The sequence below is a fragment of the Anastrepha obliqua genome, chromosome 2, assembly GCF_027943255.1.
Source record: "Anastrepha obliqua isolate idAnaObli1 chromosome 2, idAnaObli1_1.0, whole genome shotgun sequence".
NCBI lineage: Eukaryota > Metazoa > Arthropoda > Insecta > Diptera > Tephritidae > Anastrepha > Anastrepha obliqua.
Window position 1 is genome coordinate 5184291 of NC_072893.1, and position 26542 is coordinate 5210832.

Sequence of the window (26542 nt, forward strand, 5' to 3'; positions counted from 1 at the left end):
ATCGACAATGTATTGATGAAATAGCTGTCTGCATCGGAGAATGTTATTGTCTTCATTAGCACGAATCATTAGTCGATATGCGTAAAAGTTCATAGCACTAACTTTCTAGTTCAGTTCTTCACCTGCAAATAAATATATTTATGAGATAAACAGAAATTATGGATTTAGAAAAAAAAAAAATTGTTAGATAATCTATGAATTGTACCTGTAGTTGGATTCCTTTGTTTAATATTGATATAATATCCATCTTCTCCTTCCCAAAATATCAATGGATACTGCAAAGCATCGTAAGAACGATGATTGTCTTGAATTATTTGCACCGTATCATCTCTGCGTTGTATGCGAATGTCTCGCCGTTCACATGGGTCACCAGCCATAACAACTGCAACTTCATTAATAGTTGGAACATTATATGTACCTGCGTGTTCGCCATAGGGCACTTTGTCTGCTTTAATGACAATGACGTACTTGTCGTTTTGCAGTCTGTTAGAAAGAGTCTTGAACAATCGTATCAATTGGTTATGATTTTGCAAAAACGTTTGTAAAATATCCACAATTTCTCGTTCTTCCATCTGCTCTATATGGTTGTAAACACAGCGTGTATGTGATTGTTGCTCCTCATCGCCCATAAAGTAAATTTGTAGAAATTTTGGATCGGCATCAGGCATTGGAAGCAATGAACTAATTTGGTGGTATACCTGACCTTGAATCTTGAATGTAGATTCAAAATTACAACCATCTTCATTATGGACGATTTTTGTTGCTCCAAATGATGTCATTTGAAAGCATGAATTAAATTTACGAATTTTCCGCAAAAACAATTTCGATTGAGATGTGGTTCCGGCTAAAAGTATTTTTAAAGGTTCTGGTGGTGGATTTAGCGATGGCAGTGAAATTTTTCCAGACGCACAACATAAACCAACCGATTCACCTTTGTACTTAAAAGCATGACAATATTTACACTCTTTGTCCATACTACCTATCGTGATTAGTGCATGTGACGAATAGTCTATTTTAGGATCATATTCAAACGCGAGACGACTAAGTGATGCTCGTGTCAATGTTCGATTTTCGAGCACTTGCCGATTTTGATGTTCTCTCTGTGCGTCGGTCAGTCGTTGACGTGCCTCTCGTTGTCTTAATGTATTAGCTCTGAATTTTCATTTGCTCGTGAACATGCAACTTGATCTCTGGAATTTACATTATCCGTCAAGAGTTCTTCAACTGATCTATTTAATCGACGATCATGGACCAATTGCGCATTCCGACTACGTCGACCAATATTTTTCGCTCTTCCACGAAGACGTGGCATTTTTCTGTAAAAGAAAAATACTATAAAATAATGCACAACGAATATAAAAATAATGTAAAAAATTCATTATGAAATTAATGAGCTACTATCTGCGTCATTAATTTCTGACTGTTTCGAAATTAAGTGAAAAATAAAAATCCATCTAAATACAATCTGTATCATTAAATGTAGATGAATAAAAAAAACTTCTTTAAAGAAATGAATATATAAGTAAAAAAGCATATAATAAAATATTCATTATTATAAAATCTATAGCGATGAAAAATCTGTCCACATAAAAATCCGTGTGAATCAAGAGGCAAATATTGAAAGTAAATTAATAAAAATCCCTTTAATCAAACAATTAAATAAAAGTATAATTTTATGGATAACACAAAGAAGCTCCATATGTTGTCTATGAAATTTAACTTTTATTGAATTTATTAATTTTATGGATTTTTATTTATTCACTTGTAAGGTTTGTCTCTTTATTTGCACGGATTTTTATTTGGACGAATTTTTAATCGACACAGATTCTAAATTTCTAATATTTCATTTTATGCTTTTTTACTCATATTCATAAATTTTTTCTATTTTTTTATTCATTTCTATCATTTTATTTTTCACTAAGTCTTCTAACAGTTAGAAATTAATGACGCGTATAAAACACAAATAAATTTATAGGTTAGAGTGGTAATTAATCAACGCACGTGTAAATTTCATAAAAAAATTCATAAGAAATATACTCACTTCGATTCTGCACTAAAGTCGCAAAATGTATTGTTTTTTATGCACACTTCAAAACTTTTTTAACAATTAGTAACTGTTGATTTAATATTTGATTCAGCACGATGTTTAAATAACGCAATAATAACAAAATATTTCTCTCAATTCGATCGCAGCGCCAACTGTCGGGACAGACTGAAATTGAAATAAAGTATTATTTAATATTTAACGCTGCGATGATAGCGCAGTCTATCGGATCCAATGTGAAACATTCCAAAATTAACAACTACTTATTATTAAAAAATTAATTAAAAAAACATTTTCCAGGAGACCAAATTGTGAATCTAAACCATTCTCGAATCCCATTGAACACACACAAAAAATTTCATCAAAATCGGTTCAGTCGTTTAGGAGGAGTTCAGTGACAAACACACGAACATAAGAAATATATATATAAAGATTAATATACATATAAGCGTAAGGAAACTTACATTAGGTTGTGCCATCACAATAAAGCGATGTTTGTTACAGTGACTTCAACAGCTATAAACATTGAGAATTCATTTCTTAGAATTCTTATTTTGGCCAACACAGGGATCACTATAAAATATAACTGTGTCGACATTCTTATCTGTTAATGACGCACTCAAGTGGTCAAATATGCATAAAGAGATCTCGTTAGCTCCACGCTGTAGTATTCCTTCATGCCACATATAGCAAAAAGCTTTGTTTGTTTCACAATCATAGATAGTTAGGTTATAAGTATTCAACTGCCTTTTGAAGTAGCAAACTGAAGTCGTCAAATAAGGAGTTGGCAATACTTACTGTAAATCAAATGTATACGTTTTAATATTTTTGTGGGCTTTAGCTATACCTTTGTCGAAATTCTTAGCCTTGAAAGCTATTTCTGCATCTCAGGAAAGCTTTTAATGTGCTGTTTTACGGCATCGATTTGGAACTCATTAAGCTTATTTTTCGGCACTGATTTACCTCTATTGTCGGCCAACGGGAAGTTTGGATAATTTATTTTTTTTTTTCAATCGCCATTCTTAAAAAACTGTTCGTTTCATAAAAGCATCTTAAAAAACATCCTTTGCAAACATTTACCTTGTCATTGTCAACATTTACAAAATAGTAGTTAGAAATGCGCCGATTTTTGGTTTTGATTGAAGACGAGACTTTTCGCGTTAATTTTTCGCCAGGTTGTAAATAACGTCAGCTCGTTTCTATTGTTCTTTTCGCAATGTCCTCTTAGTCCAACTGTCCAAAATTTTTTAGCTTTAGTTTATTTCAAGTATATTCACTTATGTAAGTTAAGTTTTTATATTAAAACACTTTTTTTTATTATATTTTTTTTACATTTAGTCTAGTTAAGTTTTTATATTAAAACACACTTTGTTTTTACATCTGTATTTACTCCCGACCACGACTTATCGTCGTCAATCCACAAATCAAATAACTAACTTCTTATTCTACGCTGCCACCTTGAATACCCTTTGTCTGTCTATGTTGTTGTTGTTGTCATATGCATTGATCCCGCATGCCCGGTGATACTGTTATTGGGATGCATTGTTAGCGAATGCCACTGTTAGGTTGCTGTTAAGCAATGCTCTTAGTCTGCGTACCGTAAAGGTATTTGCTGTTTTTCATTGCTACTGATGATCACGTTAGGATCCCATAACTGAACATATTACGGCGTGATGATTACACTGTGCGACAATTTTGGGGTAAAATAAATTTTTAACAAGATTTGTCTTCATAAAAATAATTTTTTTATACTCTGCTTTAAATTTTTTTTTTAAATATCTAAAAACTCTGTAGGTAAAAATATTAAATAGATTAAGTAAAAAGAATATAGACTTGAATTCTTATAATTTTTTTTTTTATTAAAATAAAGAATTTTTACGTACTAAAACCTTAGAGACAAGCTCTTTTCGACAATGATTGAATTTCAACATCATCATTATCAGAGTAATCAGATTCATCAGTAAAGAATTCCATGCCTGTCTCTTCTTCTTCTACCTCATATTCTTTTTCCTCCTGGTTACTCCATTTTCCTTCATTTTCTTCCTGGTCGTATTGAAAAATATGTTTACTCCACCAACATATTTCGGCTAGTATGGCACCTGGAGCTCGTTTTCCTCGGTATCTTGACTCAAATGGCATCGCAGTTTGATGGTAGCGCTCTCCTTGCTCATCTGATTCTGTCGACAATTGTTGACTAAAATAGTCCAAATGTTGGTGAAGAAAGTGAATTTTTAGCGACATATGGACCCCAATTTTGGAAAAAGCATCTAGCATTCGTCGCACAGATTCTTTGTAATTTGGAGAACGATGTTTGCCTAAAAGTCCAACTATTATTTCTCTTAACGATTCCCACGCAACGATTTCATTGTTTATTAGGACCCTGTTAAAGTCTTCAGACTTTACGAATTTGCGAATGTCAGGGCCATTTAAAACGCCTGAAAGAAATTAAAAAAAATATGAAAAAATATATATACAAATAAATGATAAATATGTGTGCATCTGGAAATAAATGTATCTCAGAATCTCACCATTTTTCAATTTTGCATCACTGATCTTCGGAAAAATGTCACGTAGGCAGGAAAACCCCTCATCCCTTTTAGCAACAACCATCAGGAAATAATTTTTTTGGATGATACAAGTTCCTTGTGAATTCTATTGGCGTTTTTCTTTTCACTTTCATCTCTCATTTTCCAATCGTTTTTTTGGTATTGATCCCCTTTGTAACGACTATCCCAATCACACAAAAAACACATGTGTTTAATGTAGCCAACTTGAAGACCGGTAAGCATAGCAATCACCTTCAAGTCACAACATACACGCCAATTGTGATTTTGATAATCGACCAATTTTAAAATGCGATCCATTTTTTCAAATGTTTCTTTGGTAGCGGTTCCGTACGCAATTAGTACCGATGGCTTTGAGTTGGTTTTGTCAAGTAAAACAGCTTTTAAACTAAATTTCGAACTGTCAATAAATAGCCTCCAGTCGTCTGGACTGTATTTAATTCCCATTTCACTCATCAACTTTACAATATTGTGACAATGAGCAAACGTCTTTTTCTCATTAACCGTAAAACAATGATTGAATTGTTCTTTCCTATTTCGATACGCCGTAAGTTTTATATTAAAACACACTTTTTTTTACATCTGTATTTACTCCCGACCACGACTTATCGTCGTCAATCCACAAATCAAATAACTAACTTCTCATTCTACGCTGCCACCTTAAATACCCTTTGTCTGTATATGTTGTTGTTGTTGTCATATGCTTTGATCCCGCATGCCCGGTGATACTGTTATTGGGATGCATTGTTAGCGAACGCCACTGTTAGGTTGCTGTTAAACAATGCTCTTAGTCTGCGTACCGTAAAGGGATTTGCTGTTTTTCATTGCTACTGATGATCACGTTAGGATCCCATAACTAAACATATTACGGCGTGATGATTATAGACGGCGCACTTGTTTGTGAAAAACAAGATCACACCGCTAAGCTATTGTTAAGCAATGCTCTTAGTTGGGTGCCTGGGTACCGTAAAGGGATTTGCTGTTTTTCATTGTTACTGATGATCACGTTAGGATCCCATTACGGCGTGATGATTATAGACGGCGCACTTGTTTGTGAAAAACAAGATCAAAGCAATGCTAACTGCTGGGTCAAATATTGGGGCAGGCATGATATGATAACTTGTATAAGCATACACACTACTCGTTGCTTAAAAAATATTTTATATGTTTCCCGCTTACTTTAATCGCAAAAAAGGACCGAACATTACCTTTTACAACAATGCCTGGTTTTACTTTATTTATGGCGATTGTATCGGTTAAAGAGAGCTCTTCTTTAAATAAACACGTGTCCACGCAATTCAAGCGGGAATTCAAGAATCCCCATTTTATTCAGAGTTGCATTTCTTCCAAACAGATAATACAAGCTTAACCTACGTTTACATAAAAATTTGTTCCTTTACAACTCGGCCAATTCTGACAAAGGATCGACCTCGACCATAGTTAGAATTCAAAGTGGCTAGTCAATGCGCAGAGGATTGTTTTCTGGCTCGTCGGCACCTTCTCCAGTTCCCACCACGCTCCGCAGAAGGTTGCGCAACTGTTGTGCTGTGGCTGATGGTGGGAATTCCACTCCTGCTTCACTTAGTGCCTTCGCCAAATCCTGTCTTGGGTTAGCCATTTTCATGATTCGATAAATATTATTATTTTCCAATGGGAAGTGCGGTTTACCCCACACCTGAGTTATAACAATGCCTGGTTTTACTTTATTTATGGCGATTGTATCGGTTAAAGAGAGCTCTTCTTTAAATAAACACGTGTCCTCGCAATTCAAGCGGAAATTCAAGAATCTCCATTTTATTCAGAGTTGCATTTTTTCCAAACAGATAATACAAGCTTAACCTACGTTCACAATTAAATAATGCATGTAGAAATACGTTATTCTAATAATACAAGCTTAAGCTACCAGGTGTATAAGCTTAAATCCGCTGTTTTTTAGTAAAAAAAAAACGTTTTTTTTATAGAAAGCAAAAAAATAATTTATTCAAAGTATTTGCCCACGCCAAAAGAATTCTTCATCTTTCGAGGCGAACCACTCGTCAAGCCATTTGCGGACGTCTTCGTACGAATCGAAGTGCTGTTCGGCGAGCGCGTGACCCATCGATGAAAACAGATGATAGTCCGAAGGGGCCAGGTCTGGTGAATAACCGGGATGAGGTAGCACCTCCCAATTGATTGTCTCCAAGTAGTTTTGGACCATTCTTGACGTGTGCGATGGGGCGTTGTCGTGGAGGAAAATCAGCTTCTCATGTCTTTGTTCATAACGAGGCCTTTTTTCACGCAAAGCACGGCGCAATTTGATGAGTTATTGGTGGTAGCGATGAGAATTAACAGTTTCACCAGGTTTCAACAGCTCATAGTAAACGACACCCTGCTGATCCCACCAAACGTTTACGTTGGTACGTTTACATAAAAATTTGTTCCTTTACACTTTACTGTCTTATTTATATTCATTTTATATATCAAGCGGTTCTTAACCTAACTGTAACTATTTATCTTATATACATATGTATATGTAAATAAATGAATTCATACTCGTATAGTGGCGAGTGTGCAGTGTTGCGTCTGCAAGTAATTTGCCAGTGTTGCTCAATAGCATTTTAGTCCGTTCGTTCGTAGTATTGCTCGTCAGTCAATGATAATTTTTATTTTATATCAATATCCCAATATAATTAATGATATAAAATATATAACTTTTTACTTGCGACTTTGAACTTTAGTGTTGAAATGAGTATTCTGCATTCTGTGTGTCGCGGCTACGACTCGGCGCTGAGTTGAAAGGGTTTGCTTTTAACGCATATGGCAATGAATGGTTTATTCTGAAAATGAATTCAATGTTGTACATTCTATATTTTATTAAGGGGGGAAGCTGGTCTAGAGCGCAAAAAATGGGCATATTTTATGAATTTATTTTGACTCAACAAAGGAATCAATCGAAAATCTGTGAAATAGGTTTAATAATATAGCTTTCATGGTACAAATACAAAATTTTTCGTCTGAATTAATTTCAAAATGGCCGCTGTCCAGCAGTTTTCCTAAGGCGCCTTTTTTCTAGTGGGTCCATTGCCGAAGACGTAAACTCCTTAATTTTTGTCCTGGATCAAAAAATAAAATTTTTTTAGTTTCTATATAACAACAGAAAGAGACGTACGTAGGATTTTTTCGATATTTTGTTTTTTCGCGAAATGGTGCACGTTTGAAGAAAAAGTTACAATTTTCACTATAAAGAACGACATAAAATTGTTGATTAAAAAAAAAACTATGTAATATAAATAAAAAATCCTACGTACGTCTCCGGAGAAAGGTATTTCGAATGTATTGTCAAAATTTCGTAAGAATCGGTAAAGATTTGTTCGAGTTTTGTCTTCGGCCAGTTTAAAAAAAGTGATTTCGAGAAAAACGCGTTTAAAGTTGTAAATAGCGTTCGGGGCATACCTGCGAGGCACTGCCGTCGAATGAAAAATTTGGGCATTTAGACATTTTTGCTGGCATCCCTCATTTGGTATATTATTTCTAAGACCCTAAAGCACCTTTTAAGACAAAAAAAAATTTTTCGATTTTTTCAAAATTCTAGACCAGCTTCCCCCCTTAATATTGAAACTTACTGCTAATCCATTGAGTCGTTCTTCTCCTGTTTTGTTGAACTGATAAGTCTTTAATCTTTGCAAAGGGGAGAATGACCATTCTCTTAATGGTCTAGAGCTTCAACAATGATCTGGAATAAATAACAAGCCGTCTCAGTTATTTCGCTTGGTCATTATTCTTCAAAGACGGGTGGTCTTATCAATTCTTCCTCATCAAGTTCTGCACAACTCGATGGCATAATGTTTTGTATCCTGGACATCCTTTCTCGATGTTCGAGGAATCTTGATTCAAGCTCTTCTGAGTACTTGTCCAGGAATGAGATGATTGCGCATAACTAAGGCACTGGTTTAAATCGCAGTCTTCTTTCTGGAAATTTTTGCTTAGACTTTTTTTTCAGAAGAGGAGTCTGTCTGTTTCGCATTTGGTTTTGAGGCTAAGATGTCCTTCTGCAATAGTTTCAAAAGTTTAAGCGAGTTAACGAAATTTTTGTAAGTAAATTTGTCCGATTGAACAACTCTGTGTAGAACAATTCCACAATTTTATTTAATTCGGTTTAACAATGGCTTGCAAACTTCCACAATAATTTAAAGGTGATCTGATGAACATCAGCGCGCAATAAAGACTGATTCTCACCTCACTGCTGCTGATGGTTCGCGCGTGTCAAAGCCCGTTTCATTCCAGTTGCAGGACGTGTGGTGAGTAGGGTGGTGAATAATGATCAATTTAATCGACGTATATATCGATTAAATTACTATTGAGGTCCTCAAAAAGGACTTGCATCTCACATAATGAAAGAATATTTGAAAATGCCTTCCCCCCAGTACCGACCGAGTTCCAAAGTTTAGTAAACATCGTGTTTGTCCTGATATTTCGGTCTGCTATAAATGCAATAAATTAAGTGAATAAAAGTAAAAATTAAATGAGATGAACATTTAAAACATTAAGTATAACAATAAGTCAGGGTAACTTCTTTTAAGAGTGGTTTTTTACATCCCGGACACAATTTTCTATGTTCCTGGACACAGCTATAAATGCAATAAATTAAGTGAATAGAAGTAAAAATTAAATGAGATGAACATTAAATTTAAATAAAAACATTAAGTATAACAATAAGTCAGGGTAACTTCTTTTAATAGTTGTTTTTTACAGCCCGGATACAATTTTCTATGTTCCTGGACACAGCGCAGCAAGAACTGTTTTTGTTCTTCTTCAGCCGTGATAAGTCCGTTAAAATCTTCCTTTAGAAAACTGTCGTCGATCCGGAGTCGTGATAGAAATTGTTTGCTCTTCTCCGATATGAAATCATCCAGTGTTTTCTCTGAAAAAAATAAAAAGCAGTTAAATAACAAAACAAAACAAAAAATCAACAAAAAATTGAAAAATAATACAAAAAGTCGATTTAACTTACCAAACCTTTGTCTAATTCTGCCTTATAAAATATTGACAAAGCTTGAATGTGTGTCTCGGCGACACGTTCGTTTATGAAATTAAGAGACGGTTCAGTGTTACTAGAGTCGATGGTATTTCAATTTTTCCTGAACTTTTTGAACTAATCGATTTCTTAAACTCTTCAATACTTCTTCCACTCTCCACAGAAAGTATCTGCTTTCTTACAATAATTTGACAATAATAAGCTTTGAATGCGTGGATAATGCCTTGATCGAGCGGTTGTAAAATTGATGTCGTGTTAGCTGGAAGGTACTGGAGATCTACATTTTGTAAAGGCACTAACTTATGGGGCGCGGCATTGTCGACGAATAAAATAACCTTTCTTTTCTGCAGTGTCATTTCATTGTCAAAAGATGTCAGTATCGATGTCCATATGTCTTTAGTCATCCAAGCGTTACTTTGCGAAAAGTAATGAACTGGTAAAGTTACATTTTTAAAACATCGTGGATTTTTGGGTTTATCAATAACGAAAGCTTTTTTGCAGTCCCCAGATGCATTGCATAGGAAGCAAACCGTCAACCGTTCTTTGCTGGATTTATATCCTTTCGGTCGACCGTTATGCATGCTTAGAGTTGAGTTGGGCAGTGCCTTGAACAATAAACCACTTTCGTCGGCGTTGAATATGTTCTCATTCTGTAATTTTTTATTAAATCGGGAGGCATTTTAAAAAAAATCATTTGCACCCTCAACATTTGCTGATGCACTTTCTCCGTGAAGGTGTTTGACTGAAATTCCGTTCCGTTTTTGCCAGCGCCATAACCATCCGGTGGTGGCATTGCAATTCTTATTCATTTTAATAGACAATAGCGTTGCCTTTTATTTCACCATGTTCCCAGATATGACAACGCCAGACGCACGCATTTGATTGAACCAAATTGTTACCGCTCTATCTATCTCGGACGAATTGCTACACCTATTCCGCTTCCTAGGTATATTTCCCGAGTTACATTTTACGGCCAAACTGTCTTTTTCGCGAATTATTCGGTTAATAGTTGATCGTGAACATTTATATTTTACACAAAGTTCATTTTTATTTGTGTTTTGCAGTTCTGAAAAATTGCCTTTTTTTGCCCATACGTTAAACTTGTTCGCGTGCTCATTGTTTACATTGTACATACTTCAACAAGAAACTAGGGATGTAAGCGCTAGTTAAATTTATGAATAAAATCGATAAAAGTATGATTGGTAAAATGATTGGCACAGTGCTTTTAATTAGAGTTAAAAGCCAAATAAATTCAAAACGTGTAGTAGGGGGTTTACAATATTATTATTTTTTATTCAGTGCTTATAAACGGTAAAATTACAAAAGTTGAGAAAGAACTAGGTGCTTTTAAGGGGGAAATGCTTATAAGCGGGGTGTTTATATCGTGATTTTTTGTGTACATTGAAATAGGGGAATTTTTCTTACAATTTTCCTAGTGCTCATAACCGGGAAATGCTTATAACCGGGGTGCATATAAGCGGGGAATACGGTAGAGTACAATTGACCGATGTTTCTCGAAATAGTTGTATGATTTGGCAATAACTTCTGTACGTCAACATTCGCAGCATACTTAGAGCCAATATAGATCAAATATGCCAGCCCACTGTCTTCTACTATTCTAAAGGATCTGCAACTCCTAACGGCCCACTAGGTGCAAATTTCCACAACCTTTTGTTTTCTTCGGAGTTGATATCAATTTTCGGCCCTCGAACTTCTTTTATTTCTGCTACGTAACATTTATGTCTGATTAAATTTGAAGTGCAGTTAACATTGTTTTTGTAGACATTAAGGCATTTTTTGCACGCAACCATTCCTTCCATTTCTGTCCCATTACCATCGACAATAATTCCAAAAATGTTCCATACTTTACTCCTCCCTTTTTTGTCTCTTATGGTCAGTTCTTCTTTTAAGATTTTTTCCTTAACAGCAGCATGGCTTAAACTTGCGCTAACATTCATTGCAACAGAACCAATTGACTATGAAAATTATAAAAATCAATAAAAAGCGTAAATATTTAAGAATAAAACTACTTACTTCAGTAACTTCCATTTTTGTAGAATAAAAATTAAATTCTGATTAATATTTGAATTTAACTTACACTTTGCCTGCAAATATTCTTCTGCGCACCTTATTGGCTTTTAAATTTACTAAAAGCTGTCTTATTTCATAACTTCAATAGCTTTAAAAATTATTCATCGAAAGTTTACCGTTATTTATTGATATTCTCCCCTTAATACGCAAAAGTGCGCGGGGAGCGAAGAAATGTGTATGCTTACAATTTTCATACATCTCGAAGGTGTGCTAAAACACACTACGTACATACATACATATGACACCAATTCACACATTGTACTTGATGACCATTGCCATGCAAGCATATAAGCAGCGTCGTGCAATTCGTGCACTGTCGATAGAGCTGAAGTAGTATTGCTTGTTGAAGACAGTTTTTCTTCGTTGCTGTTCAAGTTGTGTGCCTACATTAGGGATGCAAACATCGTTATATAAAACATCGGTGGTTCGATGTATCGATGTTTCTGTAAAAAACATCGGGCACTAAAACATCGATGTATCGATGATTTAAGATATTAGATTCCAAAATTAGTATGGATGTCCGTATTATTCGGAAAAACAGTTAAAACCGCCTTCCATTTTGAACAACTTGCTTTTCTTATTTCTATGAAATTATTCTTATCTTCTCGGAACTTATCCGATACCACATCACTCATATAAGATGCAAGTGAATACACTAAAATGTCCGATTATATTTGTTCTTTATTATTACCATTTTTGTTTTTTGATAATATCATCGTCTCCTCAACTTGATAAGCCTGGATTGCCTTGATAATTGCTTCCTTGATATCATCCGACATTACTTCCTGTTTAGTAGGCAACATGGAGAAGACAAAGCCTCCCCTGAAACAACTTTCAAAGTCGTCATATCCAATTGATATCATATGCTTCACAGTTACAGGCCTATTTACATTAGTGAACTTCTTCAGCACTGCGAAGCCAACTTCTGGGAAGCTATTCAAAATCCTGGGAAGAGTAATTGTTTCGCGATTCGATTGTGAGGCAATGACATTCTTGGAGATTCTATACAGTTTTACAAGCTCAGATATATAACGCTGCGTTTCTTGTTTTACTTTTCCAGTCTTCGAAATAATTGACGATCGAGAAAGCATTAGCACTATTAGAAATGAAATTTGTTTTTTGCGAGCATCCACATCTGGCTGTAGCTTAGACATGAGTTTGCGTATGAAAATTGGATCAAAACCTTGATATGACACAGCGTTGATGACATTATGCATAGTGTCTTCCTCCGATAAGTAAGCAATCATTTGAGAGATGAACGGGTCTGTTATAGGGTTTTCAGAATCCAGAGTGCGAATGTCGAATGTTGAGGCTCTAGTAGCGACTGCAGCAGCAATCTCCTCATTAACGTTGAAAGGTTGTCTAGCTTGAGCCATTGTAGTCAGGGATCTAGTATATTCTTCTAAACTGGTAATTGACTCTTCAGCACTGTCAGATTCTATTAAGTCTGTTAGAGAGCTTAAAACACTGGACGAGGTTGAGGGACAAATACAAATCTCTTGATCGCACTGGCACTGACTGTCTTGTTTCTCTACCTTCTTATGTTGTTTTCCTTTAAGAAGGAGATTTGTTTTTTGTTTTTGTATTCTAAACTCAGATAAATGGAGTCTTAGTTCATTAATTGAGATTCTATTCTTTGGATAAGTTTTGTCTAGATATTTTTTAATTTTCTTCTCCTTATCAGGTAAGCTTAAGAGCTCGAGTCTTTGGGCTTTAGTTGGTTTAATACTAAAAGCTTTTAAGAATTCTATGAATAAGTTATCCGTTTTGAAGGATTAGAAAAGTATTTGTTTATAAAAAAGGCTGTATATGTGTGTGTCTCTTAACTCTGTATCGAAACATCGATGTTTTGTATACTCCTTAAAAGAAACCTACGGAATCTTTTCTTTTTTTTTTGTAGATTCATCTTACCCACCTAATTAAATGCGGTTTTTTACATACTGTAAGTACAAGTTATTTATTCAGAACTGAGTTTAAAAACAATAATTTTGATAGTCGTTTTCCTATCAAACGGTTTCGTTGCTGCGTGATTGTTGCTCCTGCCGTAGAAAAACGTCGCTCACTGGGAACTGAAGTGGCCAAAATGGGTAAATATTTTGAAGCTTGTTTATATAGACAAGGAAATACACTTTTCATGTCATCCCACATTGCAATTGGATTTTGGTTAATGGGTGTAACAGCTGATCCTAGATACATTTGCACTTCAACCTCCGTTCTAGCAATTGTAGAGACATTGGAATATTTGGATTTTATATTTTGGTGCGCCAAATTTTTATGGTGTTTCCAAATATCAAAAGACTTTTTTTCTTTTTCGCAATCATCTGAAAAATCTGACGTAATCGAGTTATTCTTTCCATCTCTTATGAAGTGGTTCAAATAAAAAACTGTTTTGCCTTTTGCCAAAGCATCTAAAAACGTGTTACAAAAAAAAGTTATCCAATAAGAAAGTTAGTATTCAGTCATTTTATCAGTTATTACAGAACAAACTGTTTATCTATTCCTCCAAGCTCCAAGCTTAATAGCTCTTTCTTCACTTTCAACTTTTCAACAGCATTTTTTCCATAGCTTGGTTGTGTCTTTTTGCTTCTTTGAGAAAATCTTTCATGATTTCGTTAGTTTTTTTCTGGTAGTCGCCCAGTCGCTCAACCGATTTGGTTAACTTTCTCAAGCCCTCGTTAACATTTTTGAAATGTCCTTCTTGGGCATCAATACCTTCTGTCACTTTCGAGCATAAACTTTGTTGAATATTTATTTGCTTATCTAGCAAATCGAGCTGATCCGTCCTCTCTTTTTTTCTTTGAGGTAGATTCGCACTACTCGGCTCATTTTCTATATCTTCAACATCAAATGTAGCTTCGATAACATCGGCAAAATTTGGTGAAATATTTTCCTCACGAGTTCTCTTTGATGTGGATGGGGTTACGTCGATTGCGTCCTCATTTCTTTGCATAGTTCCGATCCGGATACTTCATTATCGATCCGCGCACTGCTCTATCGATCGTATACACTAATACCTATTACCGACGTATGCGAGTATAACTCCCGCCGCAGCCGCAGAAATATTGATCTTATAAAAAATTAAATTCACAACAAATATTGTATATATGTACCTTCACCAGTAAAACCACCAGTAGACGGTGTCGCTGTTGGAACGGATAATTCAAACGAAGGCAATGGTGAACGTGGTCGTTTCGGTGGCTTGAATTGGGATGCGGTTGATGTTATTGGCAGCGCAAAATCTTGTTGTGTTGGCAATGGCGTTGTTGAACGCCGTTGTATCGATGATTGTGTGGTTGATTTGGTTGATGTTGACGGCAAAAAATCATAGACTGTCGGCAATTGCAACACATGTGGTATTGCTACTGTTTTATTCGACTGATCAAGGTCAATTTGACTCATGTTCAATGAAAAATTGATGGAATCATTTTCCATTTCATTAACCGGCGAAGAGTATCAATTCTTCATCTTCCGCGCTTATTTCATCAATTTCATAATCTGGATCCCCATAACAATCATCACTATTGTTATCATCTTCTGTTTCTGATTCAATAGATTCCATAGACTCCATCAATTCGATAACTTCTTCATCGGAACAATGGCTAAGATTGATTCTCTTGCGCAAATCCATGTTTCTTCTATAAAAAAAATCAATTGTTGAACAAAAATGTTTGACGGACCACGGGCGGACCTCACAAAAGTTTCTCAACGCATCACTTTTTCTACAATATATTTTTGATAAAACTTGATATATATACTGAAAATTAAACTACCTACCTTTACGAAACCAAAATTATTGCAAAAAAATAACGCCAAGAACTTCTTTTTTTTTATGCTCAAAAAAATTGAAAAATGAAAAATAATTTTTCGTCTACACAACGTGAATTTTCGAATTCAAATGAGCATAGCGATGTAACCAAACGTCATATTACAGTTACACTCACACTTTTGTGTAGGTTGAGATAGCAGCTACCATATACATGAAAATGTTTTACGATACACAATCTGCATTTCATAAGTTTTTAATTTTTGTGACATCCGCATCAGGGCGGATGTGCCAGTTAGAGGGTTAAGTAAATTATGAACACATTTGACATGTCATTTGTGTTACCATTCTCAAAAAAATAGGTGGTTCAAAAAGCAAACGCTATATGGGCCACCCTGTAACGATGTATCACTAGTTTTTTTATAAAGATATTTTTTCAAAGACAATTATTAAGGTAAAAATAGAAGTAAAAAATAAAGTTTAGTTTTAATTTTTAGAAAAAAATTGTGTATTGATCGATGCACCACTCCTCGCTTACGTCTTGTCAGTTTGGCGGCCGAAATGCAACTACTCTTTCGCTCTTGCAATGCATGTATGTGATACATGAAGCTTCCCTGCAATCTCACGTGTTGTACTGTGACGATCCGAATCGATTATTGCTTTGATTAGGGCATCATTAACTTCAACTCGACGACCGGAACGTTTTTCATCTTTGAGTGAAAAATCACCAGAACGAGTGAAATCCGCAATTACTTAGTTGGCAACCCAATATATAGAAAAAAGAATAAAGCCACATTTTGAATATAAAGATTTATACTGCGGAAATATGTAAACTTCCTTTGGCTCAGTGTGTTTCTTAATGTCTCATGTTACATTCTGATAGCTTTAAATCCTCTATAAGAGCTAAGCTTTCATCTCATTAAAAACCAGTTGTTGGTCTTTTGGTGTTCTTGTAACAAATTGTGAATATCACGGGATCATTTGTTTTTTGTCTAAAATCAAAGTTAAAAAAAAAAAATTAATTTCATCAGCACAATAATTTTCCATAATAATATTTTCTATTCTTTGCACTTCGCTGACATTCTGCAAAACCTGCTGATCTTGGCCTCCCACGTTTTAACTCAATAGCTCATATTTTTTCGAATTTATAATCGATGAACGCCTTAAAAATATATCTTAAAACAAAATGTGACCACATTATTGAGACATTTAAGAATAATATCTAAGGAAGGGTGTGTTCTAACTGTGAATATTGCGACAGTGTTGCTTTTTATGACAGAGCATCACGTTCTACTGAAAAAATTCGGCAACACTGGCAACATCACGCGTACGTTGAACAAAATGTTGACAATCTGTTGCTTATCACTAGCAAATCATACGCAACATAAAAATTTTCACTGCGCATTTGAGATGGAGGAGGAAAAGTAAGTTAATTTTGCAAAAAATGTTATTTTTATGTTCTAATACATATTTTTTATTATTTCTTTTTAGCATAAAACTAAGCTTTACTGAAACCAAGTTGTTGGTCAGGTGTCGATTGGATCTGAAAGATAAGTTTGTAAGTGGGGGGATAAGAAATATGTTCTTTGTGGCAAAGTTCTGGATAAAATGAAAACTGATGCTCCAGATCTCAGCCCTACAAGAGATCAATTACAGAAGAAATTTTTAAATATGATCGCTCGCAACCTACAAAAGAATTAAAAAGAGGAACAAGTGTACAGGACGAGATGCCACAACTTGGGAATTTTTTAATGAATTCGACGACGTTTATGACAGTAGACATTCCATTTCTCTTCCATCTCAAAATCTGCAGAGTTCCCTGGACATTCCTTGCAACAAAATTACACAAGATGATGGAGAAGTTCATGAATGCCCAGGCAACAATCACAGATCTCTAAATAATGAAAAAGAGAACGATGTAAATGCTCGTAATAAAAAACGTAAAATACCAGCAACCGAGTTACTGGAGTTTTTGAAAAAAGAGGCTGTAGTGATATTACCATTTAAAAAAACTGATCTCAGTCCTTTTCAAATACTTATTAGTATTGAGTACTTATTTTTTGAATGAAGTAATGTTTTTTGTTTTAGTATTTAGTATTTTATTTACATGAAATAAAGTTTTTTAAATGAGTTGTTATGAATTAAACAACATTTTCAACTCATTTCGTCTAGAAATTCCTTCATTGGTGTCATTAATATTGTCTGTAATTTCCGTTTCAGGATTATTCTCGCAATCGCCAATATTTGGAAACTATTTTCATCTTCACAACTATTAATTATAAAATTATGCAATATACCTCACGCTATTACCACTTGTGAGATGCTCTTTAGAGATAATATATCAATATGATTAAGTATTTTGCATTTTTGCCTTAAAATGCCAATGCTGTTAAAACTCGGGTAGAGCTAAGGTGATAATTAAACTTTTTGTCAGCAGTAGTGAGATGCCCGTTATCTATATGGTACCATTAAATATTTCGACAGTGGATAAGCGGAATCAGCTAATATTATAGCTCCACTTGAAATATCAACCTGACCAGTTGTAATGCCTTTGTAAATTGGACTATTGCTCCAAACGTTAGCGTCGTGGCAGTTTCCAGGAAACCCGAAAAGTACGTCTAAGAAACGAAGCTTACTATCGCACATAGCCTAAAATATCACAATAGCGAAAAATGTGTATTATTGTATACGTATGCATTTCTGACATCCATGGAAAATGCCACCAACCTGCATGATTATTGAATGATTTCCCTTGCGGTCATAATAGCTTATAGTGTCATTCTTTGGTGTGTTAATCTGAAAGTGAATCCCGTCCATGCATCCAATAACGAATGGAAAACAGTTCGTTCTAATTGTTTGAAAACTTTCCATTAAGTTCTGCTGTTGAATAATGCTCGGCCAAGAGGCAGCATATTGTCTTGATGGTTTTGAAAAATAGTTTATGTCCTGCTCCTTCTCCAACATTAAAGCGATCGGAGATTCCTCTATAAGTAACTAATGGTTTTTTATACAATGGGCTTTTTAGCCTGAGTGTTTTGGGAGCCACCAAATCTCCTCGTGCTGCTTGGCTCGACCTTTTCAATTTTCAACCCTACTGTTGCCAAGTTTCCACAAAATGATATACAACGATTGCTCCAACGAATACTTGGTGCCAGCTGTGCACCAGAAAGGGCTTAGAGCCTCACGTAACTTCTAAATAAAATAACTTCGATTATACCAAATGCATATACATATTTATATAATCCAAATTGATTATTTACAAGAAATGTGTGTCGAGTCATCCGAAAATGAGTAAAAAAGATATCTTCAGGGTATAGTGCAATAGTTTCAAAAGGTATTTCATTTTCCTCACTTTTCTTTGTTTGGAACAATGGTTACACAGTAAGCCTTTTATCATATGTCTTCTCCTCCTGTTTTTGTCCATGTTTGTTAAAAAATTATCACGACTCCTTTCCATCATCTCATCTGCTATCAAATAAGTTAAAATTTCCATTTTTTTAAACAACACGTTCGACGAAAAATAAACATTGCAGTATTGCTGCACAGTATCAGCTGAATATCAGGTACAGAGCATTAGTAAAGTAACAGGGTTGCAATATTGCAGTAATTATTTAGCGGCTCGAACACACTCGTAACTACTGTGCGATGTGATGAACCATCTGATTAGAATCACAATTTTGAGAAATAACATAAACTAGTACACCTACTTTTTAATTATAAAACTTAATTTGTTATCCCACTTCTGAATTTTGCGAAAACGCATTTTTTCTTTTTATTTCATTAATTTTTACTCAGAAATCTGCGGTGTGGTGAAATATGCGATTAGAATCGTAATTTTGAAAAATAAAAGGACTTAGTGCACCCATTTTATAACTCTGAAACTTAATATGTTATCCCACTTCTGATTTCTGCGAAAACGCATTTTTTTCTTTTTATTTCTTTTATTTTTACTCATAATCTGCGGTGTGGTGAAATATGCGATTAGAATCGTAATTTTGAAAAATAAAAACACTTAGTGCACCCATTTTCTAACTCTGAAACTTAATATGTTATCCCACTTCTGAATTCTGCGAAAACGCATTTTTTCTTTTTATTTCTTTTATTTTTACTCATACTCTGCGGTATGGTGAAATATGCGATTAGAATCGCAATTTTGGGAAATACTCGTATAATAACGCAGTACACATTTGTATATTCATACATATTATAAGTACATACATACATTCATGGCCGTTGCAAATTTAAAATAGGTTCGTATATGCGTCTGCTAATAATGCTGACAATTCGTCAACAATATGTTGCAACACAAATACATTTACACTTTTGTCGAATGTTCTTTCTTAACAACCATACTAGTTTTTGAAGTTCTTGACCAAATTTGCAACAATTTCTTTGTAATTTAAACTCCCATGGTTTCCTAAAAAGTTTTCAACTACATTTTTAAAACTAAGCCCCGCATCTCTTTCTTTCTTATTCATTTTTGTTACTAAAATGTTATCCCTTAACATCTTCCTAATTTGTGGTCCATCTAATATTCCTTCCTTTAACTTTGCATCCGAAACTTTAGGAAAGATTTCTTCAATATACTGGAAACATCTTCCTTCTTTATTTAATGACTTAATAAATTGCTTAACAAGTCCTAACTTTATATGCAGTGGAGGAAGAAGGATTTTAGAAGCATCGACCAAGGGTTTTTGTATAACATTCTTTGTTCCTGGCTTAAGTTTCTTTCTCTTAGGTAATGATTTGCCCGATCTCTACTGTCCCACTCGCATAAGAAACACGGCATTTTTGTAAATCCAGATTGCTGTCCTAGTATAATGGTTATGATTTTTAAGTCCCCACAGATTTGCCACTTATGATCTGAATACTTAATTTTATTTAGTATTATATTTAACTTTCCATATTCTTCTTTAGTAACTCTTGAATATGCTACAGGTACCGAAGCAAATTTGTTTGTGTTATGCAGTAACACGGCCTTTAAACTTTTTGTTGAGGAATCAATAAATAACCTCCAATTCTCGCTTTTATAACATCCAGGTTTCAGTTCATTCATTAATCCATTTATATCTTGGCAATATACTAAAGAAATGTCTTTTTGAAAGATAAAATATTTTCGAAATTCTTTCTTCCTATTTCGATAGAAAGATGATTTTACTTTATTAGAAGTAAAGTTTTTGCTTTTCAACCATGAAGTTAGCAACTCAGAACCATCTTTGGGTAGACCTAAATCTCTGACCAAATCATTAACCTCTTCTTGATTAGCTGGAAGTAGTTCTTTTTTGATTGGAATATCAGACGGCGTATAATCATCATCATCGGTGCTTTCATTTTCGCTTCCTTCTTCAGTATTATTTTCGCTTCCTTCATCAGTATCATCTTCGATTTCTTTCTCATCTGTATCGATTTCGGTACTGTTATTACCTTCAAATCCCGTAATCACATGTTCATCATTAGAACAGCACAGATCCATATTTTCATTACTCTCCTGATCAGATAAGAAAATTGGTTTCGTGACGCTTGAAACTTCTGCATACAATAATTCGATTTTTTAGAATTGTTGATACCTTTTAAATCCGTCATACAAACATAACAATTTTCTTTATTAAGGGGTTTTCTCCAAATGCAAGGAACCTTAATCGTTTGCTTTGCTTTACCGTTTAACATTCTTTCGCAAAGATTACATATTTTTTAGGAACCCAGTTAGTATCTTGATTTGTAATGTCTAAATTAAAACAAGTTTTATAAAGTTCCATAACATTTTTATTTACATTTCGCCGACTCTTTGGAATCTCATACTTGCTGCAAATATAACAAAAACTGTTTACGTCCTTATTACAACTGTGATTCAAATCTGATCGCTCAACAGATTCACCTGCTGATTCATGACTTGTCGCATTATTCCCTACAGTAGCCAAGTTTCCCACTACTGTAGAGCTGCAGTCGCTGGATGACGACGCCTGCGGGCCTGCATTTCCACCCTGACCAGCCGCCGATACTGGGCTTCCGAGAACCTGCATCGTAAAACACTTTTCGCTTGTGCCTGCCATGACGGCGTCAGCCGTTTACCCAGGGACTCTGCCAGTATGGTTCCGTTGCCCACCGTCACCACGTGGAGGTGCCCTGGTTACAGATACAAGTAAAGAGAGTTTTTATCCCAGAGGCACGAACTTGGCGCTTTTGGATACCTCGAGACAGGGTCGAAAGTCATTCATTTGTTCGACCATATGAAAATGGCGTCGTTGTTTTCCCAAGGAATTTGAGCCAATATGCAAATTTTTGCATCAGGTTCGGACTCAGCGGGAAAAAATACATCGAAATACACTACCGTAGGATCTGAAAAAAATGTTTATTTCTTTTTTCAGTTATTTATTTTTTTTTTCAGTTTTTTGAGATTATCTCAAAAACGGGACCCAATTTGAGTATTCTGGCTTCGGATTCGGATTCAGCGGGAAAAAATACATCAAAATACACTACCGTAGGATCTGAAAAAAAATTTTATTTCTTTTTTCAGTTTTTTGAGATTATCTCAAAAACGGGAGCCAATTTGAGTATTCTGGCTTCGGATTCGGATTCAGTGCGAAAAAATACGTCGGAATACACTCGTAGATGTTTCGCAATCAATTTCTAGTAACACTTCCTCTTCATTATTCTCCAAGGTCAACACTGGCTCTGAAGACTGATAGATTGCTGGTGGCTGGATATTGATGCGCCGTGTAAAAATTGCGTGTAGGTCATCATAAAATGGACAAGTCTTTTTGATGTATTCTTTTACACTGGTTACATCTCCATGCTCAAGCAATCCTGCGCCCGTTTGGCTTTTCCACTTGACCGCGGCCAAAAAACTTGTTTTAAGGTGACTCATTTTTGTGCGCATATTAACCCATTTGATTGTGCATAAATTTGGCGAATTTTGCTTAATGCGATCATAAAATTTTTGAGCAGTTGGTTTTTAAAATAAGTTTGTAAAATGTAAACAAGCTAGTAATGGAAAATGTAAGAATGTTGAAAAAAACGTTTTACGACTCTCCATTGAGATTCTATTCTCTGAGTATGAATGCCATCCTTCGACGCAAACGGATTGTCCGGGTCGCTGTTGTTTACTTTCAAGTGCTCATACCCATGATCGCGAAGGCAGTCGTACGCCTTCCGATGATCCGTATGGATTGTTGTACCTTCTGCAACATGCTTTTTAATCAAAGGTATGAGCACCTCCACATTCTTTTTTCGAAATAAATACATTTCATTAATTAATAATAATTTAGAACCTTTTCTAAGACCCTCAATAAATAAATAATTTAAAGACATTATTATTATATTATTAATGCATGCTTAACGACTTAAAATACCACACTTTATTAAATGCACTGATCGACTGATCGATAGTAAAATACTATTGCTTACTAAATGTTTGCGACATCATCATTGACAAACAGTTGTCATAACTGTCCAACAAAACAAATCTGCTCATATTTCTGCGAATGGGCATGTTTTTAGCACTTTTGACACTGTATTAACTGCTATATTTACGAACAAGTATTGATATGTTTATTATTTAACACAACTTATAAGACAACAAATAACAAATACCAATTATCATTAGATTGATATCAACCGCACTCGATGACCCCCGTTATCCCTTTGACGTGTTTCGCTAGTTCACTATACGCATCGGTGTCATTGCCAGTTGCCATCAATCACTAGGATTGCCACAGACACTATTTCCATTTCAGTTTGGCAATAGTGTCAATTACTTTATTTCCAAATTTTTGTTGACACTATTTCCATTTCGAAAGCGAAATAATGTCAATTGACACTATTACCTGTCACCGTATTAAAAGACGCATGCGAAATTATATCGTTTCTCTTCAGTGGTTGATTGTGAAGTAAGTGAAAATGTGTGTACAGCAGTAATAAAATGAAAAACGTAGGAGTATTCACGTTGTTACAGGTATGCCTGATTTTAACTATCCCCTACGTGGAAGCCTCTTTTACAAAAGCTTAAATAATCTCGAGGAAAGTGTGCTAGGTAGCGCGGCGACCGCCCCGCCTGGTTTTTCGGCCTAGAGCGGGCGATATTTTGTGTGATCAAAAAAAATTTTTGACTTAAAAAAGTTTATTTAAAGTCTTAAAACTACAAGAAATATTAAAAAAGTGTATTGTTAAATAATCAGAAATGTTCCGTTTGCTTGACTCGTCACTACGAGTGTCATTTATTGATTGAATTTTTAGTTATTACAATCTGGTTCTTACAGCTAAAGACAGCGTGGCTGCGCTGTCAGGGACGCCGGCAGAGGCGCGGTCAGCTTATGTATAATTCTTTATGTATTGTTTACATAAGAACGTCTAAGGGCTGACGCGGCTCGTAACGGCGGGGAGGAGGTAATATGTTCACTTGGTTGTTGAACCGTCGGCGCATATCAAATATGCCGATGCGGTAATGTCCATGCAGGGCAATGTCCAAGGGATCGTGTTACCACAAGTGCTTGCACATTGTTTATGTGAATATTATAGTCAAGTGCTACAATGTGTTTGTAATAATATTTATGCATTCAACTGAGTACAGTGAGCATCAGGGCAATGGCCCAGGGATCGTATTACCACAAGTGCTTGCACATTGTTTATATGAATATTGTAGTCAAGTGCTACAATGTGTTTGTAATAATATTTATGCATTCAACTGAGTACAGTGAGCATTCGATAAGTGAACATACTACATCTCCCTCCTTTAGAAAAATAACGTAATTACATGAAGTTATTTTCTTAGTGTTATTACTTACTTATGTGTAAAATTTATATATATTTATTTTTTTTTTTTTTCATTTTATGACTTTTAATACTAATTAATTAATAGATTTGATGATATATATATATATATATATAGCATTAATTACTTATTATAGGTATGGCCATACTTTACTTTATAATAGTAGTCAACTGATTGTGAAGTAACATGTATTTAATATATCAAGAAATGAAAATCTTTAACCTATCTTTATGTACTTTTTGTTTCTTATTTTTACTGTCTTTAATTATTATATTATCGTTATCTTCTATTTTTACTACAGTATAAGGGCCTAAATATGTTTTATCTAGCTTATGACCTGTTTCATTTTTTAATAAAACTAGGTCATCTATTTTTATGTTACTATCTATAATATTCCTATCGTAATATTCTTTATTTCTATTTTTATGTTTTTCTAATAGTAATCTAGCCCTTTTATAGGCTGATTCTAATCTAAACTTAATTTCTTTAGAGTAATCATCTATATTATAAATAGGTTCTATTTTATCTATGTTTGTAAAATATTTTGGCAAGTTACTCTGTTTGCCGAAAACTAGCTCATATGGACAATAATTATGTGCCATAGAGGGTGTCGTGTTGAAACAGTATACGAAATATTGTAGCCATACGTCCCAATCTGTTTTGTCAACAGATATGTAAGAACGGATATATTCATTGAATGTTCTGTGGCTTCTTTCTACTGTTCCAACGGTCTGGTGGTGGTGTGCAGTAGACGTTATGTTGTCTATCTTTAAGTATTTGCACAAGTCAGATATAATTGAATTTTTATATTCTGTTCCCATGTCCGTAATGAACGTCTTCATTGGACCGTACTTCAGAATAAAAGATTCGAATATAGCTTTTGCGACAGTTGTTGCACTTTTGTTTGCAACTGGAATTGCTACTAAGTACTTTGTCAGATCACATATTAAAGTGACTGCGTATTCATTTCCATTTTCCGTGCGTGGTAATGGACCAATTGTATCTACTATCACTCTGTCGAAAGCATATATTGGAGTTTCAGTTAGAGTCATTGGGGTCTTTGTGTGTAATGTCGTCTTTGACATTTGGCATTTGGGACATCTACGTATATACTCTTTGATATGACGAGTCATATTTTTCCAATAGTAGTGTCTTTTTATTTTAGCTATTGTTCTAGCTATTCCTGTATGACCTCCTTGTATTGGATCATCATGGAATGTTAACAGTATTGCTTCTTTTTCTTTATCTTTTTGTATTAGGGTCACCGGCTGGAGTAGCGCTACTCTTAAAGATTTCAATATTTCATTGCCCATTTTTTTAAAAGTATCTATTGAAATTAGTTCAAAGATCTTTTCGCTCGGTGCCACTTTGAGTTGGCTAATATTAAGTATACCGGCTTCCGTTTCAAGCCTTTGAAAGAACTGACCTAAGTCAAGAATTTCATTGGTGTACATATTGCTAACATCAATTCTTGCTATAACTTTATTTCCATGTTTTAGTAAGCATAGAGAGTCTGTTATTCGCAAGTTCACTACTTTTCGTACCTCGTCATTTGCAATGACTTCGTATACGTTGGGCTGAGAAGCATTTAGAGTTTGCTTTCGCAAATCCTCTTTTTCTTTTTCTTTTCCTGCGCAGGAATTTAACTGTTTACTTTGATTTCTGGTAGTGACTTTCAGAATTTTATTACTTATTTGTATGTTTTTTAAGTCCTTTATTGTAATTCTTGATAGCGCATCGGCTACAAAATTATCTTTGCCCTTTAGATATTCTACTGTGAAATTATATTCCTCTAATTCAAGTCTCATACGAGTAAGTTTCGAACTTGGATTTACCATTGAGAATAGGTAAGTAAGTGCTCTGTGATCTGTTTTGACAGTGAAGTGTCTACCATAAATATATGGTCTGAAATATATTATTGCCCAATGAATAGCTGCTAATTCCTGTTCTGTTGTGCTTTTGTTGCTTTCACCTTTTGTGAATGCTCTTGATGCGTATGCAACTGGGAGTTGGAGTCCGTTTTTGTTCTGAGTTAGAACTGCTCCACATGCTTGTTTACTAGCATCTGTGATAATACAGAATTCTTTGCTGAAATCTGGGTATTGTAGGAGTGTTGGATTCATTAGTGCTGATTTTAGATATTCGAAGGCGTTTTGGCAATTAGCTGTCCATTCGAATTTTACATTCTTTTTACATAACCTCGTTATGTGACGGGAATAATCAGCAAAATTTTTTATGAATCTTCTGTAATAGTTACAAAATGCAACAAATCTTCTAGCGCTGTCCGCATCGTGTGGGA

General features: G+C 34.8%; 1 pseudogene; it reads right to left on the reverse strand.

Moving 5' to 3' along the window:
- Nucleotides 1–17610: 17610 nt before the first annotated feature.
- Nucleotides 17611–21526, reverse strand: LOC129236964 (uncharacterized; annotated as a pseudogene).
- Between the last annotated feature and the right edge of the window lie 5016 nt (nucleotides 21527–26542).